The following is a 21374-nucleotide window of genomic DNA, read 5'->3' as shown; positions in this document are numbered from 1 at the left end:
TCTCCTTCAGTCCTCCTCCTAACTTTCCCATTGGGATCCCAGTGCTCGTCAGTCCAATAACTGGCTGGGAGCATCCACATCTGTGTTGGTCAGGCTCTGGAACAGCCTCTCAGGGGACTGTTATACCAGGCTCCTGTCAGCCAGCGCTTCTTGGCATCAACACTATTGTCTGGGTTTGATGTCTGCACATGGATTGGATTCCTAGGTGTGGCAGTCTCTCGATGGTCTTTCCTTCAGTCTCTGCTCTACTCTTAGACCCTGCATTTCTTTTAAACAGGAACAATTCTGTGTTAATAATTTTGAGATGAGTAGGTAATTCTGTGTGCACATCCCTCAATTTGGTGCCATGGATGTGGTCTCTATGGGTTATCTATACCCTTTATTGGGTATTTCAGTTAATGTCATCCTCGTTGGGTCCTGGGAGCATCTTACTTTCCTGACATCTGGAAGTTTCTAGTGGCTTCCCCCAGTACCCCATCCTCTACTGCTACACATCTCCATTCAATTCCCTGACTCTCTGTACTTCTCCCTAGCCTCCTACCATACCAGATCCTGCCCCCTTTTTTCTCCCCCTCTTCTCTCCCTCCCAGGTCCCTACCTCCCTCTATTTCCTGAGATTACCATGTTCCCCCTTCTAAGGAGGACAGAAGTATCTACACTTTGGCCTTGCTTTTTCTTGAGCTTCATATGGTCTGTGAGTTATATTGTGGGTATTCTAAGCTTTTTTTCCTAACATACACTTTTCAGTGAGTTCATACCTTGTTTGTTCTTTTGTGACTGGGTTACCTCATTCAGGATGATATTTTCTAGCTCCATCCATTTGCCTGTGAATTTTAATAGCTGATTAGTACTCCATTGTATAAATGTACTGCATTTTCTGTACCCTTTCCTCTGTTGAGGGATATCAAGGTTGTTATAATGTGTTTTTAATAGCATTGGGGTGTTATAAATAAGACTTCTATGAACATAGTAAAGCATGTGTCCTTGTTATATGTTAGAGCATCTACTGAGTATATGCTCAGAAGTGGTGCAGCTGGGTTCTCAGGTAGTCCTATTTTCAATTTTCTGAGAAACTGCCAGACTGATTTCCAGAGTGGTTGTACCAGCTTGCAATCCCACTAGCAATGGAGAAGTGTTCCTCTTTTTCCACATCCTAACCAGCATCTGCTGTCATCTGAGTTTTTGATCTTAGCCATTCTGACTGGTGTGAGGTGGAATCTCAGTTTCATTTGGATTTGTATTTCCCTGATCACTAAGGAATTTGAACATTTCTTTAGGTGCTTCTTGGCCATTCAAGATTCCTCGGTTGAGAATTCATTGTTTATTTCTGTACTCCTTTTAAAAATAGGTTTATTTGGTTGTATAGAGTCTAACATCTTAAGCTCATTGTATATATTGGATATTAGTCCTCTATCAGATATAGGACTGGTAAACATCTTTTCCCAATCTGTAGGTTGCCTGTTTGCCCTGTTGACAGTGTCCTTTGCCTTACAGAGGCTTTTCAATTTTATGAGATACCAATTGTCTATAGTTGATCTTAGAGCCTGAGCCATTGGTGTTCTGTTCAGAAAATTTTCCCCTGTGTAGATGTGTTTGAGGTTCTTTCCTACATTCTCTTTTATTACATTCAGTGTACCTGGTTTTATGTGTAGGTTCTTGATCCACTTGGACTTGAGCTTTGTATAAAGGGATTAGAATGGATCAATTTGTGTTGTTCTACATGTCGACCACCACTTGAGCCAGTATTATTTGTTGAATATACTGTCATAATTTATTTTTATTTTTCATTTTTTATTATTTAATCTTTTTTTTACAGTTCAGACTTTATTCCCCTCCTGGTCTACATATGATTATTCCACATCCCATACATTCTCCAACCCCCAACTCCAAGAGGATGTCCCCACCTCCCACCCCACCAAACCTCCCCAGTCCCTGGGTCCTGCATTTCTTGAGGGTGTGGTACATCTACTCTGACAGAGTCCAGACTTGGCGGTCCTCTGCTGTATATGTGTTGGAGGTCTCAAATCAGCTAGTGTATGCTGCCTGGTTGGTGCCTCAGCTTCTGAGAGATTCTGGGCACCCAGGTTAGTTGAGCCTGCTGATCTTCATATGGAGCCAACTTCCTTCTCAGCTTCTTCCAGCCTTTCTGTAATTCAACCTCAGGGGTCACTGTCTTCTGTCCATTGGTGTAAATATCTCTATCTGACTCAGCTGCTTTTTGGGACTTCTGAGGGCAGTTATGATAGGCCTCTCTTTGTAATCACACCATAGCATCAGTAATAGTGTCAGGCCTTGGGGCCTCTCCCTGAGCTGGATCCCAATTTGGGCCTGTCACTGGACCTCCTTTTTCTCAGGTTCTTCTCCATTTTTGTTCTTGTAGTTCTTTCAGACAGGAACATTACTGGGTCAGAGTTTTTGACTGTGGGGTGGAAAGCCCATCCCTCCACTTGATGACCTGTCTTTTTACTGCAGGTAGACTCTACAAGTTCCCTCTCCCCATTGTAGGATGTTTCATATAAAGTCCCTCCCTTTTTGTCCTGAGAGTCTTTCACCTCCCAGGTCTCTGGTACATTCTAGAAGGTCTCACACCACATCCTACCTCCAAAGAGTGCCAGTTTCCTTTCTTTCTGCTGGCCCTTAGGGCTTCAGTCCTATCCCCACCCCCCAATATCTGATTATGTTCCCCTCTTCTCCCCCCTGTCACCTTTCAAACCCAGGTCTCTCCCTCCCTCGCCCACTTCTGTGATTGCTTTCTTCTCCTTCCCAAGTGGGATTGAGGCATCCTCACTTGTACCCTCAGTCTGTCCTAATATGATAGGATGCATGTGATTATTCCAATCTTCTTGGATTGTTTGAGGGTTATATTGTGACCAATTTTATGGTCAATTTTGGAGAAGGTACCATGAGTTGCGGAGAAGGTATATTCTTTTGTTTTAGGTAGAAATGTTCTATAGATAGCTGTTAAATCCATTTGGTTCATGACTTCTCTTAGTTTACCTGTGTTTCTGTTTAGTTTCTGTTTCCAAGATCTATCCATTGGTGAGAGTGGGGTGTTGTTTCCCACTGTTCTTGTCTGAGGTGTGCTTTGAGCTTTAGTAATGTTTCTTTTACAAATATGGATGCACTTGTGTTTGGGTCATAGATGTTCATAATTGATAATAGCCAGGGCTTGTATTTTTGTTCTCTTAGTGTCTTTATGGCATCTACCCAAGATCTTCTGGCTTTAAGAGTGTCTGTTGAGAAGTCTGTTGTAATTCTGATATATCTGCCTTTATATGTTACTTGACCATTTTCCCTTATCACTTTTAACATTCTTTCTTTGTTTTCTGCACTTGGTAGTTTAATTATTATATGCCAGGATGAATTTGTTTCCTAGTCCACTGGATTTTACATTCTGTAGGCTTCTTTTATACTCATGGGCATCGCTTCCTTTAGGATAGGGATATTTTATTCTGTAATTTTGTTGAAGATGTTTTCTGTCCCTTTAAGTTGGGGATCTTCACACTTTCTATACCTATTATTCTTAGGTTTGATCTTTTCATAGTGTCCAGGATTCCATGAATGTTTGGGGTTAGGAGCTTTTCGCTTTTTGCATTTTCTTTGACTGTTGTGTCAATGTTTTCTATAGTATGTATCTTCTTGATCTGAGCTTCTCATTTCTATCTCTTGTATTCTGTTGATGGAGCTTGCATCTATGACTCCTGATGGCTTTACAAGGTTTTTTTATCTACAGGGTTGTCTCCCTATGTGATTTCATTATTATTTCTATTTCCACTTTTAGATTCTGAATGGTATTGTTCAATTGTATCACCTGTTTACCTCCGTTCTCTTGTATTTATTTTTTTAATATTTTTATTAGGTATTTTCCTCATTTACGTTTCCAATGCTATCCCAAAAGACTCCCATACCCTCTCCCCCCACTCCCCTACCCACCCACTCCAACTTTTTGGCCCTGGAGTTCCCCTGTACAGAGGCATATAAAGTTTGCATGACCAATGGGCCTCTCTTTCCACTGACAGCCTACTAGGGCATCATTTGATACATATGCAGCTAGAGACAAGAGCTCCAGGGTACTGGTTAGTTCATAGTGTTGTTCCACCTATAGGGTTGCAGAACCCTTTACCTCCTTGGGTATGTTCTCTAGCTCCTCCATTGTGGGCCCTGTGATCCATCCAATAGCTGACTGTGGGCATCCACTTTTGTGTTTGCTAGGCCAGGGCATAGTCTCACAAGAGACAGCTATATCAGGGTTCTTTCAGCAAAATCTTGCTAGTGTATGCAATGGTGTCAGTGTTTAGAGGCTGATTATGGGATGGATCCCCAGATATGGCAGTCTCTAGATGGTCGATCCTTTTGTCTCTGCTCCAAACTTTGTCTCTATAACTCCTTCCATGGGTGTTTTGTTCCAAATTCTAAGAAGGGTCAAAGTGTCCACATTTTGGTCTTTGTTCTTCTTGCGTTTCATGTGTTTCATAAATTATATCTTATATCTTGGGTATTCTAAGTTTCTGGGCTAATATAAACTTATCAGTGAGTACATATCACTTGAGTTCTTTTGTGATTGGGTTACCTCACTCAGGATGATGCCCTCCAGGTCCAACCATTTGCCTAGGAATTTCATATATTCATTCTTTTTAATAGCTGAGTAGTACTCCATTGTGTATATGTACCACATTTTTGTATCCATTCTTCTGTTGAGGGGCATCTAGGTTCTTTCCAGTTTCTGGCTATTATAAATGAGGTTGCTATGAACATAGTAGAGCATGTGTCTTTCTTACCAGTTGGAACATCTTCTGGATATATGCCCAGGAGAGGTATTGCAGGATCCTCTGGTAGTACTATGTCCAATTTTCTGAAACCGCCAGACAGATTTCCAGAGTGGTTGTACAAGCTTGCAATACCACCAACAATGGAGAAGTGTTCCTCTTTCTCCACATCCTCTCCAGCATCTGCTCTCACCTGAATTTTTTATCTTAGCCATTCTGACTGGTGTGAGTTGGAATCTCAGGGTTGTTTTGATTTGCATTTCCCTGATGATTAAGGATGCTGAACATTTTTTCAGGTGCTTCTCTGCCATTCGGTATTCCTGAAGTGAGAATTCTTTGTTTAGCTCTGAGCCCCATTTTTTAATGGGGTTATTTGATTTTCTGGAGTCCACCTTCTTGAGTTCTTTATATAGATTAGATATTAGTCCCCTATCTGATTTAGGATAGGTAAAGATCCTTTCCCAATCTATTGGTGGCATTTTTGTCTTATTGACAGTGTCTTTTGCCTTACAGAAGTTTTGCAGTTTTATAAGGTCCCATTTGTCAATTCTCGATCTTACAGCACAAGCCATTGCTGTTCCATTCAGGAATTTTTCCCCTGTGCCCATATATTTGAGGCCTTTCCCCACTTTCTCCTCTATAAGTTTCAGTGTCTCTAGTTTTATGTGGAGTTCCTTAATCCACTTCGATTTGACCTTAGTACAAGTAGATAGGAATGGATCAATTCGCATTCTTCTACATGATAACCACCAGTTGTGCCAGCACCATTTGTTGAAAATGCTGTCTTTTTTCCTCTGGATGGTTTTAGATCCCTTGTCAAAGATCAAGTGACCATAGGTGTGTTCGTTCATTTCTGGGTCTTCAATTCTATTCCATTGGTCTACTTGTCTGTCACTATACCAGTACCATGCAGTTTTTATCACAATTGCTCTGTAGTACAGCTTTAGGTCAGGCATGGTGATTCCACCAGAGGTTCTTTTATCCTTGAGAAGAGTTTTTGCTATCCTAGGTTTTTTGTTATTCCAGATGAATTTGCAGATTGCCCTTTCTAATTCATTGAAGAATTGAGTTGGAATTTTGATGGGGATTGCATTGAATCCATAGATTGTTTTTGGCAAGATAGCCATTTTTACAGTGTTGATCCTGCCAGTCCATGAGCATGGGAGATCTTTCCATCTTCTGAGGTCTCCTTTAATTTCTTTCTTCAGAGACTTGAAGTTCTTATCATACAGATCTTTCACTTCCTTAGTTAGAGTCACACCAAGGAATTTTATATTGTTTGTGACTATTGAGAAGGGTGTTGTTTCCCTAATTTCTTTCTCAGCATGTTTATTCTTTGTGTAGAGATAGGCAATTGATTGAGTTAATTTTATATCCAGTTACTTCATTGAAGTTGTTTATCAGGTTTAGGAGTACTCTGGTGGAATTTTTAGGGTCACTTATATATATTATCATATCTGCAAAAAGTGATATTTTGACTTATTCCTTTTCAATTTGTATTCCCTTGATCTCCTTTTCTTGTTGAATTGCTCTGGCTAGGACTTCAAGTACAATGTTGAATAGGTAAGGAGAAAGTGGGCAGCCTTGTCTAGTCCCTGATTTTAGTGGGATGCTTCCAGCTTCTCACCATTTACTTTGATATTGGCTACTGGTTTGCTTTTACTATGTTTAGGTATGGGCCTTGAATTCCTGATCTTTCCAAAACTTTTATCATGAATGGGTGTTGGTTTTTGTCAAATGCTTTCTCCCTGTCTAAGGAGATGATCATGTGGTTTTTGTCTTTGAGTTTGTTTATATAGTATATTAAACCATCCCTGCATCGCTGGAATAAAACCTACTTGGTCAGGATAGATGATTGTTTTAATGTGTTCTTGAATTCGGTTAGGGAGAATTTTATTGAGTATTTTTGCATTGATATTCATAAGGGAAATTGGTCTGAAGTTCTCTATCTTTGTTGGATCTTTCTGTGGTTTAGGTATCAGAGTGATTGTGGCTTCATAGAATGAGTTGGGTAGAGTACCTTCTACTTTTATTTTGTGGAATACTTTGTGCAGAACTGGAATTAGATATTCTTTGAAGGTCTGATAGAACTCTGCACTAAACCCATCTGGTCCTGGGCTTTTTTTTTTTTTTTTTTTTTTGGTTGGGAAACTATTAATGACTGCTTCTATTTCTTTAGGGGATATGGGACTCTTTAGATCATTAACTTGATCCTCATTTAACTTTGGTACCTGGTATCTGTCCAGAAATTTGTCCATTTCTTCCAGGTTTTCAAGTTTTGTTGAGTATAGCCTTTTGTAGAAGGATCTGATGGTGTTTTGGATTTCTTCAGGATCTGTTGTTATGTCTCCCTTTTTATTTCTGATTTTGTTAATTAGGGTGCTGTCCCTGTGCCCTCTAGTGAGTTGGCTAAGTTATTATCTATCTAGTTGATTTTCTCAAAGAACCAACTCCTCTGTTGGTTGATTCTTTGAATAGTTTTTCTTGTTTCCACTTGGTTGATTTAGCCCTGGAGTTTGATTATTTCCTGCTGTATACTCCACTTGGGTGAATTTGCTTCCTTTTTTTCTAGATCTTTTAGGTGTGTTGTCAAGCTGCTGGTGTATGCTCTCTCTAGTTTCTTTTTTGGAGGCACTCAGAGCTGTGAGTTTCTCTCTTAGAAATGCTTTCATTGTGTACCATGAGTTTGGGTATGTTGTGGCTTCATTTTCATTAAACTCTAAAAAGTCTTTAAATTCTTTCTTATTCCTTCCTTGACCAAGGTATCATTGAGAAGAGTGTTGTTCAGTTTCCACGTGAATGTTTGCTTTCCATTATTTATGTTGTTATTGAAGATCAGCTTTAGTCCATGGTGGTCTGATAGGATGCATGGGACAACTGCAATATTTTTGTATCTGTTGAGCCCAGTTTTGTGACAAATTATATGGTCAATTTTGGAGAAGGTACCATGAGTTGCTGAGAAGAAGGTATATCCTTTTGTTTTAGGATAAAACGTTCTGTAGATATATGTTAAATCCCTTTGTTTCATAACTTCCGTTAGTTTCAATGTGTCCCTGTTTAGTTTCTTTTTCCTCGATCTGTCCATTGGTGAAAGTGGTGTGTTGAAGTCTCCCACTATTATTGTGTGAGGTACAATGTGTGCTTTGAGTTTTACTAAAGTTTCTTTAATGAATGTGGCTGCCCTTGCATTTGGAGCATAGATATTCAGAATTGAGAGTTCCTCTTGGAGGATTTTACCTTTGATGAGTATGAAGTGTCCCTGCTTGTCTTTTTTGATAACTTTGTGTTGGAAGTCGATTTTATTCGATATTAGAATGGCTACTCCAGCTTGTTTCTTCAGACCATTTGCTTGGAAAATTATTTTCCAGCCTTTCACTCTGAGGTAATGTCTGTCTTTTTACCTGAGATGGACTTCCTGTAAGCAGCAAAATGTTGGGTCCTGTTTGTCTAGCCATTCTGTTAGTCTATGTCTTTTTATTGGGGAATTGAATCCATTGATATTAAGAGATTTTAAGGAAAAGTAATTGTTGCTTCCTATTATTTTTGTTGTTAGAGTTGGCATTCTGTTCTTGTGGCTGTCTTCTTTTTGGTTTGTTGAAGGATTACTTTCTTGCTTTTTCCAGGACATGGTTTCTGTCCTTGTATTTTTTTTTTCTGTTATTATTCTTTGAAGGACTGTCTTCTTGGAAATGTAATGTGAGAATTTGGTTTTGTCGTGGAAAACTCTGGTTTCTCTATCTATGGTAATTGAGAGTTTGGCTGGGTATAGTACCCTGGGCTGGAATTTGTGTTCTCTTGGTGTCTGTATAACATCTGTCCAGGATCTTCTGGCTTTCATAGTCTCTGGTGAAAAGTCTGGTGGAATTCTGATAGGCTTGCCTTTATATGTTACTTGACCTATTTCCCTACTGCTTTTAATATTCTATCTTTATTTAGTGCATTTGTTGTTCTGATTATTTTGTGCCGGGAGGAATTTCTTTTCTGGTCCAGTCTATTTGGAGTTCTGTAGGCTTCTTGTATGTTTATGGGCATGTCTTTCTTTGGGTTTGGGAAGTTTTCTTCTATAATTTTGTTGAAGATATTTGCTGGCTCTTTAATTTGAAAATCTTCATTCTCATCTCCTATTATTCATAGGTTTGGTCTTCTCATTGTGTCCTGGATTTCCTGGATGTTTTGAGTTAGGATCTTTTTGCATTTTGCATTTTCTCTGATTGTTGTGTCCATTTTTTCTATGGAATCTTCTGCACCTGAGATTCTCTCTTCCATCTCTTGTATTTTGTTGCTGATGCTTACACCTATGGTTCCAGATTTCTTTCCTAGGGTTTCTATCTCCAGCGTTGCCTCACTTTGGGTTTTCTTTATTGTGTCTACTTCCCTTTTAGGTCTTGGATGTTTTTTTTTTTTTTAATTCCATCACCTGTTTGGTTGTGTTTTCCTGCAATTCTTTAAGGGATTTTTGTGCTTCCACTTTAAGGTCTTCTACTTGTTTAGCAGTGTTCTCCTGTATTTCTTTAAGTGAATTATTAAAGTCCTTCTTGATGTCTTCTACATCATCATGAGATATGCTTTTAAATCCGGGACTATCTTTTCGGGTGTGTTGGGGTGCCCAGGACTGGGTGGGGTGGGAGTGCTGTGTTCTGATGATGGTGAGTGGTCTTGGTTTCTGTTAGTAAGATTCTTAAGTTTGCCTTTGCCATCTGGTAATCTCTGGAGTTGTTATAGTTTTCTCTGGTTAGAGCTTTTTCCTTGGGTGATTATGTTAGACTCTATCAGCAGACCTTGGAGACTAGCTCTCTCCTGAGTTTCTATGGTCAGAGTACTCTCTGCAGGCAAGCTCTCCTGCATGAAATGTGCCCAGATATCTGGTGTCTGAACCTGCCTCCTGGCAGAAGTTGTGTTCCATTCACCAGAGGTCCTAAGATCCTGTGGAGAGTCCTGTGGGGATGTTGGGGGTGTCCACACAATCTTATATTTCTTTAAGGGAGTTGTTTATGTACTTTTTAAAGTCCTCTTTTATCATCATGAGATGTGAGTTTAGATCAGAATCTTACTCTTCAGGTGTGTTGGGGTATCTAAGGCTTTCTGTGGTGAGAGAACTAGGTTTTGGTGATGCCCAGTAGCCTTGGTTTCTGTTGCTCATATTCTTGAGCTTGCCTCTCACTATCTGGTTATCTCTGGTTTTATTTGGCCTTGCTGTCTTTGAAGCCTGTCCCTTCTGTGAGCCTGTGAACCTGGCTATATCAGCACTCCTGGGGGTCAAGGTTTTCTTAGTGGGTGGGCTGATGAGGGCTGTATCACAGGGTCATCTGCAGGGTACCGATAGAAACAGGAAGGATAACTTCAGGCACTGTGCTGTAGTTCCTGGGTTCACTGGGCTCCATGCAGGTCCTACTTGTGCCAGGTATTGGGGAGGTAATAGTGTTCTCACCTGTGAGCTTGGGTGTGTCAAAACATCTGAGGAACAAGGTTTCTCTTGGGTGAATTGGGGTGCAGAGTGGTGTAGCACAGGGTCAACTCATGGGTACAGATGGAAACCAGAAGCATCAGCCTTCTTTGTTTTGTTTTTATATTTGTTTTTCTATACTTCAAAATCTTTCTTTCTTATCTATCAATCATCTATCTATCTATCTATCTATCTATCTATCTATCTATCTATCCATCTATCTACTTATTTATTGTGTGTATAAGTGTTTTTTCAGTGCACAGCATACATTTCCTGGAACCCAGGTAGGTCAGAAGAAGATATTAGATGCCTTTTAATCAACCATCTGATATGGGTGCTGGTAATTTAATTCAGGGTCTCTGTAAAATCAGCCAGTATTCTAAAACCCTGAGCTGCAATGCACCCCACTATCACTGGTATCTAACTGGTGCATAATGCAATATGCACCAGTTCTTTGGAAAACCAACCAGTGCTCCTAACCACAGAGCCATCTCTGCTCTCCCATTTTCTTTGAGACATGGGTTTTCACTAATTTGCTCAGGCTTGAATATGCTTCACTATGTTGGGAGGCAAACCTAAAATTGTAATCTTCCTGCCTCCTCCTCTGAAGTAGATAGGATCCCAGGTTCTTGCCACTAGACTCAACTACCTGTTTATATTTATAGCTGTTTTATGCCAGAGGTGTATCCTATACCATACATAATACTGTTATCCTAAGAGCATCATAAACATGGTCCTGTATTAGCATCTGGTATCATCAGAGTTAGAGGGAACAGCAATTCTTTTATGATTTGTGGGAGTGTCTTTTCATGAGTGTATGTAGGAGCACCACATGTGTGCTCTGCCTACAGAGTAGATAACAAGGTGTCAGATCCTCTGGAATTAAAGTTACTGACAGTTGTGAGACCCCTAGTGTGGGTACTCCAAACCAAATATGGGTCTTCTGCAAGAGCACCAAATGCTCTTAAGTGCTGGGCTATCACTCCAGTCACATCAGTAATTTTTAGAGTAATAAATCTTACTTTGTTGTTCTCCAAGTGATGTAGCAGTGGTTCTAATCCTGTAGGTTGAGATCTGTTTGGGAGTTCAATGACTATTTCACAGGGGTTACCCAAGACCTCAGGAAAGCATATGTGTACATTGGTATTCATGAAGTCACACAATTACAGAATTAGGGAAAGTAACATTATAGTTGGTGGTCACCAAAATAATGAGAAACTGTATGAAATGGTTTCAACTTTGAGACCATTGAGAACCACTGTGCTGTTTTAGTGATCCTTTCAATTGGATGAGAGTTAAAATAACACCAAACTGTAAACCTCTCTGCCCTTATTTATCACACACAATGAACAGTGTAGTATGTGATGAGTTAGTGACCGCAAATATGTTTGAATGGGGATTGAAGTGTTTGTGTGGAAGCCAGATACTGACATCAAGTATTTTCCTTAATTACTGTCAACCTGATTTTGGAGACAGGATTTTTCAGTAAGCCAGGAGCTCAGCAAATTTGGCTAGACAAGCTGGTCAGAGGCCCTAGCAATCCTGTGTTTACCTTCCTTATTGTTAGGATTGCAGGCTTGTGCCATCACATCCTGCTTTTTGTGTTTACTTGCTTGTCTACCTATATTATATTCTGGCCTCAGTTTCTCCTACCTTCCTTGCTCCCAGTCCCCATCACAAACACACTTCCTCTCCACTAGATCCAATCCTCCCTTGTTTTATCTGAGAGCTCTCAGAGATAGCAACTGAAAGCAGCATATCAAATTACAATAAGACTAGGAAAAATCCCTCATATCAAGGTGGGACAAGGCAATGCCACAGGAAGAAAATTGTACCAAGTTTAAGCAAAAAAGTGAGATACAACCACTGCTCCCACTTTTAGGGATCCCACAAGAACACAAATTCACACAACCAAAACATATAAGCAGAGGACCTAGTTCACATTCCATGCAGGGTCCATTGTTGTCCTGTCAGTCTCTGAGCCTCTGTGAGCCCTGTTTAGCTGATTCTCTGGGATGTGTTCTCATGGTGTCATTCTACCCTGTGGCTTCTACACTCCTTCTTCCCCTCTTTAGTGGGTTCTCCCAGGCTTGACCTATTGTTTGGCCTCTGCATCTGTTCCTTTCAGTTGCTTGATGATACCTCTGAAGACCATTGGCACAGGCACCAATCTCTAAGAATAGCATAAAAATCATTTGAAATCATTTTTCTCCTCTCTCTCTCTCTCTCTCTCTCTCTCTCTCTCTCTCTTTCTTCCATTGTATTTGGTTCTATCCTTAATCTTCCTGATGACCAGCTACTAGTTCCTGGCCATCAACACAGTGGCAGGCATGGGAGCCTCCTTATGGTATGGGCCTCAAGTTGTACCAGTCACTGGTTATCAAAAGTTCTGACTCACCCTTACCCCGGCACATCTTGCAGGTAGAACATATTGTAGGTTGAAAATTGTGTGGCTGCAGTCCCTGCCTCTTACATGAATACTGAGGTTTTACTTATGTCCTTAAACTTATGCAGCAAACACTTTACCAGTTTAATCAATTCCCCAGCTCTTTGCACCATCCCTCTTCTTTTGTAACTAAGCTGCTTGCCTAATTTTTCCACAGATCCATTCTCTCTGAAGACAAGTCGATCTTCATTTAGACAAAATGGCATCTCTATTTAAAGATTTTGGCTTTATATGGTACTGGAAAGAGCTAAACAAGATAGAATTCATGTATTTTAAGGAATTACTCATACTTGAAATTCTACAAATGGGTCTAAAACAGATTTCTTGGACTGAAGTAAAGGAAGCATCTCGGGAACACCTTGCCATCTTACTGATAAAACATTGTAACGCGAATCGAGCCTGGAATGTGACCTTCAAAGTCTTCCAGATGATTGGTAGGAATGTTACCACTAATAGGGCAACAGGAGAGATTGCTGGTGAGTTGATCAAAGCTGTTTTAAGTAAGTGAGGTTTGTGTCATAGCTTTGATAACTCATCTTCATGTTCATGTACCATGGGGACAGCAGGTGTCATGGCACATTATTCTCCTTGACAAAGGGGGCAGCTTCATGCAGACATGTTAGATCTAGTTTATGTATTCAAATGTATAAGGGTAGCATACCCTAACCTAGATGGTTAAACTACTACACAGGACAGTATTAATGTTCTCCTCAAATCTAAGCTGGAGCCTTAACTCTAGAGTGAAATGGTAGCACTGAGGATTTAAGGCAGCAGCAAGAGAAGACACCTGAAAGAAAAGAAGATGGCTTTGTCTGCAAGGTGCTTGCTATGTAAACATAACAATCTGACCTTGGATCTCAGCAACCACATAAAAGCAAGGCATGGTAGCAATATGGACAGGTAGCTTTGCAAGTTCTGTGCTAGCTGAAAATTTTTGATTCTAAAATTGAGATGGAGAGCCTAAAAAGATGACTTAGTTATTAAGAATAGCTGCTCTTATAGAGGAACTCAGCTGTGTTTCTAGAACCTATCAGGTGGTTCACAACCATCTGTAACTACACATTCAGGAGATCCAATGCCTTCTTCTATTCTCTGAGGGCACTGCAGACACCTGGTGCACATGCATTCATGCAGACAAAATCACCTATTCACCCAAATTAAAAGCAAATAAATATTTATTTTAAAGCAAAGAGCAGCTGAAGAAGACACCCAATGTGGACCTTTGGCCTCCTCATGCATGTGCACTCTACTCCTCCCCTCTTCACTATCCCACATACATTACAATTATGTATTTGAAAAAACCTTATAAAAGAAAAGACTTGTTCCATAGACATTATGATCCTGAGAGTCATACTTTTATTTATCCTAGTGGTAGATACCATGGATGCTTTAAGGTTTAATTTATTTCTCTGTCTTTGAGGTTCCAGTGTCTTACTATGATAATTTGCTTTTGCTTTTTCTATGATCATTATGCTTGGGATTCACTGATAATATTATATTTGTGGCTAGAAAATTTTCTTTACTCTTCAGTCTACATTTGTTTCACGATTGTCTCTGTGGTGCTCTTTCTCTCCCACCCTATTTTGAGATTCTAGTCACACATATTAAATCTTTAACTAATTATCAAAATATATGAGAACAGTTAGAAATTATTTTATGTGTATGTGAAAGTACCTACATATATGTATGTGCCCCATGTGTGGACAGTGCCCTTGGAGGCCAGAAGAGGACATCAAATCTTCTGGTACTGGACCTACAAAAGGTGGATGCTACCATGGGGATGCTTGGATATAAACCCAGGTCTTATGAATGCTTTTAACCATTGAGCCATCTCTTGAGCCCCACATATTACATCCCCATACAATGTCTTTTGTATGTCTCTTTTCTCTTTTCTAGGCTCTAGGTTGGATTTTGTTAGTAACTGACCTTAGGCCCTCCTTCCCCTGTACAGTATTGTAGTCAACCTGTTGACTTCCTTTGACTTTTCTCACACATATTTTTCATATGTACACATATGAACACTTGTGTACTATGATGCACAAAAGGAGATCTGAGGGCAACTTCTGAGTTAATTCTGATTCTGTCATTTGGATCGTGTAGAATAAACTGAGGACCTCAGGCTTGACGAAAAACGCCACTAAGACATCTCAAGAGCCCCCATCTGTTGATTCTTAAATTTATTTCAGACCTTTTACGAAGGTATAAAATTTGCCTTGCTTTTTCTCAGTTTCCCCTGATTCATTAACCTGCCTTTAATTATTTTTGAGCACATTTTAAAAATGAATGTTATACTTGGCATACAAAATGTTTCAATGTTTAATGTGTGTGTGTGTTGTATCACTGTGCTTTGCTTGCAGTATCCCCCACTGTGATTCTTCCTTCACTCATTTCCCTGCCCCTAGTTCTCTTTGCCCCCATAAGTCCCTTTTCTCTTTTTGCTTTCATGCCATATATATATATATATATATATATATATATATACACACACACACACATACATACGTATGTATATATATGTATATATACACATATATACATATGTATGTATATATATATATATGTATACACACATATATATGTGTATATATACATACACACACACACATATATATGATTTTGTGTATGTTGAAAGTTTTAAGGTATCTTTTCAAAAATTGCACACATGCATGAATGTGTATGGGATTATGTGTGTGAGTGCAGAGGCTGCAGAGTCCAGGCACTGGGGAGATGGGTCATAGGCATAGGCATAGGCATAGGCATTGTGAGCCAACTGATGTGTGTGCTGGAAACCATTCTCAGGACTTCTTCCAAAATAGCCAGCTCCCTTAACTACTGATTCATGTCTCTAGTCCCATTATTCTATACTTTTAATGTCAGTGTGACACTACCCATTTTCATCATTATGTAGTCAATCTTACATTGATAATAATACCATTTTTCAGTTTTGTGGTCTTATGGAAACAATGTATAATTACACTGTGTTAGGTATACACATCTGAGTATGTGCCAGGGTTTAAGACACTGATGTTAAGAGTTTGGAGAGCCATGCATTCTGCCATACATGGTTGGAAATTTTGCTGTCCCAATAGAGCAGCTGCACACAGCACAAAGTACTATATAGTCCTGCATATTATCTATGAATGCCATTCTTTTTGTTTCGAGTGAATACGTTTGTTAAATACATAGCAAGTCAAAGTAAAATAATAACTAGAGAATGATAGAAATATATGGTATGTAGGTAGGAAAGAGAGAGAGACATAGATATTTAGATAGATGACTAGATACCTAGATAGATATATGGATAGAGACATAGATATACAGCAAAGCATCATTAAATTTGGGTTTCAAAAGTTCTGGTAGAAATTGACAGGGGAAGCCTCTTTAAGCCAACAACTAGAATTTCCATGCAGAGCAGAGAATATCATCTCAAGTTTTATTCCAATTGAAAACCAGTTAGTGCTAGGAAAGTTACATCACCAAATCAGGCACTCATAATATCATCAAATTTTACTCTCACACATCCAGCAGAAAACAGGTTGGGGAGGGGGAGCTAGTTGGAGCTCCCAGTTGAGCTGTTTCTCCATGGCTGAGTTCCTGACTGTTCTAGTGCTGGCTTCTTTTCCCACTGCAGGTACTTTTATATAATGAGGCAAACAGCCATAAAATTTTTTGAAATGGTTCATGATTTAGCTGATCTCAAAGGTTACTCTTGAGGTGTTTTATTATCTTCCCTTCCTATTGCAGAGTTAGGGCTCAACCCATCCTCATACAAGAACCCAAGAAAGCTCTATACATAAACAGGTTTGGGTCTGAAATCATGGAAAGGGACAACCTCACTTCAAATGCCAGCTTCTGAAAGAGCAGAATGACAGTTTAACTGTAAAATATTCATGAGACACAAAGAAATGTAACTGTGCTCCTAGGCCAGTGAAAATCTTCTCAAATTAACTAGCACTGTTCTAGGCCCATAGACTTCTACAAACATACATCATGAGGGGGAGGTGGCTAGGAGCATGTCCCACTCTTGCAAAGAACCTGATTTCAGTTCTCAGCACCCTGGAGGGCCACTCCTAGACAGCTGTAATCCATCTCTGGGTGTATTTAACACTTATGACCTCTATTGGAACCCATAAACACATTATTGAAAATCAAAAAAAAATTTAAGTGTACATTCTGAAATGAAAATATAGAAATCAGACTATATATGAGTAAATGTTTAACTTAACTTTGATATATTGTGGCCTTTTTTCCCCACTCTCTGACTCAGCACACTCAACAATATATCGAGCTCATTTAAAGGAGAAGCTGACCCATGATTGTTCTAGAAAGTTCAACATCAGTATTCAGAATTTCTTCCAGGATGAATATGATCATCTTGAGAACCTTCTTGTACCAAACGGAAATGAAAACAATCCAAAGATGGTTGTCCTGCAAGGTGTAGCTGGAATTGGCAAGACTATTCTGTTGAAAAATTTAATGATTGTCTGGTCAGAAGGCCTGGTATTTCAGAACAAATTCTCTTATATCTTCTACTTCTGCTGTCATGATGTGAAGCAATTGCAGATAGCAAGCCTGGCTGAACTGATCTCCAGAGAGTGGCCTAGCCCCTCAGCTCCCATGGAGGAGATCCTATCCCAACCTGAGAAACTCTTATTCATCATTGACAGCTTAGAAGGGATGGAATGGAATTTTACCCAACAGGATTCGGAGCTGTGTGACAACTGCATGGAGAAGCAGCCAGTAAATGTATTGCTGAGCAGTTTGCTCAGGAAGAAAATACTCCCCGAATCATCTCTCCTCATCTCCGCTAGTTGTGAGAATTTTAAGGAATTGAATGACTGGATTGAGTACACAGATGTGAGAACAATAACCGGCTTCAAGGAAAACAATATTAATATGTGTTTCCACAGCTTTTCCAAGATAGGAACAGAGCCCAGGAGGCCTTCAGTTTGATAAGAGGAAATGAGCAGCTGTTCACTCTATGTCAGGCCCCTGTGGTCTGCTACATGGTGGCTACTTGTCTTAAAAATGAGATAGAGAGTGGAAAAGACCCAGTCTCCATCTGCCGACGTACCACCTCCCTGTATACCACTCACATCTTAAATTTGTTCATTCCCCACAATGCCCAAAATCCAAGTAACAATAGCAAACACCTGCTGGATAACTTGTGTTTTCTAGCTGCAGAGGGCATGTGGACTGATATATCTGTGTTTAATGAGGAGGCTCTAAGGAGAAATGGGATCATGGATTCTGACATCCCCAGATGGAGACTGGGTCTTTTCCACTCTCTATCTCATTTTTAAGACAAGTAGCCACCATGTAGCAGACCACAGGGGCCTGACATAGAGTGAACAGCTGCTCATTTCCTCTTATCAAACTGAAGGCCTCCTGGGCTCTGTTCCTATCTTGGAACAAGCTGTGGAAACACATATTAATATTGTGCTGGATATTGGAATTCTTGAGCAGAGCAGGGAATCTGAAAATTCTTACATATTCCTCCACCCGTCTGTCCAGGAGTTCTGTGCGGCCATGTTTTATCTGCTACATAGTGAAACGGAGCACTCTTGTCAGGATGTTTGCTTTATAGAAACACTCCTGTTTACTTTTTTAAAGAAGGTCAAAAAACAGTGGGTTTTTTTGGGCTGTTTCTTCTTTGGTCTTTTACATGAAACAGAACAAGAAAAGCTGGAGGCATTTTTTGGCTACCACTTATCTGAAGAATTAAGGCAACAGCTGTTTTTGTGGCTGGAACTCCTATTGGACACTTTAAATCCTGACATAAAAATAAATACCATGAAGTTCTTTTACTGTCTGTTTGAGATGGAAGAGGAAGTCTTTGTACAGTCAGCAATGAACTGTAGGGAACAGATTGACGTTGTGGTTAAGGATTATTCTGATTTTATTGTTGCTGCCTACTGCTTAAGCCATGGTTCTGCACTGACAGACTTCTCCATTTCAACCCCAGATGTGCTGAATGAAGAGCTAGGCCAGAGGTATATGTGAATCTTTTCACTATCTTTACTTTTTGTTCCATTTCATAAGCTTTCCTTATGTATTGACAGATTCAAAATTCACCCTTACTGGTTGTGCAATGGCAAGTGTTCAGCCTAGAAACAACATACAAACAACAAAAACAGACTCAACAGGTTGTGTGTGTACGTACATACATGTAGGCATATGTATGTCTGCTTATATGTGTATTCATGTACAGAAACACATACGCTCACATATATGTGAAAAAACAAATTCACCTTCTTTGACAATAGCTTCCACTTTTTTAAGATTCATTTTTATTTTGTGTGTATGTAGCTACATCTTAATATGCACACATGTGTAAATGGCCTCAATTCCCAGAAGATGTCAGCAGATCCCCTGGAACTATAGTTAAATGGCAGAGGGTTCTGGGATCCATATTCTTAATATCAGAAGAAACATAAGCACTCTTAACCACTGAATTGTCTACAGTCTGATAGATGCCATCTTGAGCCCCAAACTGACTCTTTTAAAGATATGTTATTTCATCTTATTGATACTTATTTTTTTTTCGTAATTGTTCTGAGACAGGATCGCACTATGTAGCTGTGAAAAGTCTGGAACTCTGATATCCAACTGCCTGTCTGCAGAGTCCTGCAATTAAAGGCATGCACCTCCATGCCTGAATATGTTTCTTAATTATTAGTTATGCATATATATTTAGCAGTGTTGCATCAGTTCATGTGTATAGGGGCCCAGGAAGTAGTTCAGTTCACAGAGTATTGCCTGCTATACTGCTCAGGGAAAGGATTTGTTCCCCAGCATCATATAAAACTGAGTATAGTGGTACATACATGTAATCAAAATTCACTGATAGTGGAGCCAGATCAAAAACTCAGGGTCATCATTGCTTATTTAGCAAGTATAAGACAAGCCTACAATTCTTGACACAGTGCATATAAGGAATAAAAAATATTAAAAGGTATGGTGGTATCATGTTTGCAACCCCAGCACTCAGAGAACAGAAGCAGGAGTTGCTCTAAGAATTTTAAACTAGTCTAGGCTATACTCAAAGTCGGTTCCAGGTGAGTCTGGCCTAAGGAATGATATTCTGTATTTATAAAAAAAAAAAAAACAAAAAAAAAAACCTTGAACAACAAAAATATATGTGGATAACTTATGATCACGTGCCTTTTTTTTCCCGCTCCCATTGTGTGGATATAATGCAGGTCCTCATCTATACTGGGCCAGCATGTTACCAGGAATGCAATCCCAGCTTTTTTTTTTCTTTTTAAGACATTGTTTAGCCTTTTATTCTTTGTGTAATCAAAACTAGCATTGAATTTTTAATCCTTCTACAGCAATAGCATAAGTTAATTTGGCAGTTTAAGAGCCCTGGAATTTATCCTTGGGACTTTCCTTTTTGTAGTTAAAATGGCCGTGTTATCAAACAGCAATGATATTATTCAACCATACTGTGAGCACCAAGTGTAATGATCTATGTCATATGTGTTTTCTACCCATCTGAAACATGAACATCATATACAGATTTTTTTTTTGATCTCCTAGCTGCAAACTGCCTTGCAAACACTAAGTGTCATGGAGACTATGGTGATGGCTCAGTTGCACAAATATGAGAACTTCAGTTTCATACCTAGATCCACATTAAAAAAAAAAGAAAAAAACAAAACAAGAAAACAGTTGTGCCTAGTAGCATGTTCCTATAATCCCAGCACTAAATGGGCAGAGACAAGTTTTCCATATGTAAGCACATAAATGAACACACATGCATGTGTTTATGTACTCCACACATGTACACACAAAAACATTTACTAAATTAACTAGTTTACTACTCAGGAATGTGTAATGTTAACTGGCAAGATGACTCAACAGATAAAAGTCCCTGCCCTCAAGTCTGATGATCTACATTCAATTCCTTAGACCACAAAGTAGGAAACCTGATTCCTGTGTGTTGTCCTTTGACCTCAACACATATGATGTGGCACATACACCATCTCCCACACCACACACACACAAAGTAAGAAATGTTACAAGGCAAATTTGATTACCATGTTGGAGGTGAGAATAGTAGGCAGAGAAGTCATGTACATTATCCAAGATTATAAACGGAGGAAGTAGTTGCATCTGAAGGTTGAGCCAGGAGATCCTCCTTCCAGGTTTTATCTCATTGGCTCTGGCATCCTGAATCATTTCTTTCATTCTAAATGTGCCAAGGTTATCTATAAAGGAGGTTTTCTTAACTTCAATACTGCCAGGCCATCTGTATTGTCTTATTCTGCTTTGGGAGTGGGGGGGGGGCAGGGAGGATAGGTGAAAGCATCAGACAAACCTGATCCCCAGTGTGTAGGATTCTCAGAATCCTCTGGCCCTTTCCAGTAGACATTAATTGAATCTCTACACTCAAGCTGTAACATCCAGAATCCCACTACCTTGCCATGTGTCTAAGAACTGCAAATATGAAATGACCTCACCTGGCTACCCTTACTCAGTATAGGGAGTCAGTTTGCTACATTTATGTGCTGTGACTTTTTGTAAATGAATAGAATCTGAAAGTGCTGGCAGGTTTTATCATCTATTTATTTTTATTTTATGGGGTTGAATGCTTTTGTCTATGTGTGTGCATGTACTTGGACTGCATACAGTAGCCATGGTGGACAGAAGGGGGTGTCATATATCTGCGAGATTGGTGTTATGGATGGTTATAAGCCAGCATGTTAGTATTGGA

At 39.5% G+C, this 21374-nt stretch overlaps 1 pseudogene; it reads left to right on the top strand.

The window, feature by feature from the left end:
- The first annotated feature begins 12854 nt into the window (after positions 1 to 12854).
- The window catches only part of LOC147003659 (NACHT, LRR and PYD domains-containing protein 4B-like), a 217786-nt pseudogene continuing 209266 nt past the window's right edge, over positions 12855 to 21374 (top strand).

This window comes from Mus caroli, unplaced genomic scaffold, assembly GCF_978045245.1.
Source record: "Mus caroli unplaced genomic scaffold, Mus_caroli_1 scaffold_8, whole genome shotgun sequence".
Taxonomy (NCBI): domain Eukaryota; kingdom Metazoa; phylum Chordata; class Mammalia; order Rodentia; family Muridae; genus Mus; species Mus caroli.
Note: the sequence above shows the minus strand (reverse complement) of the source record. Positions and strands in the feature narration are given on the sequence as shown.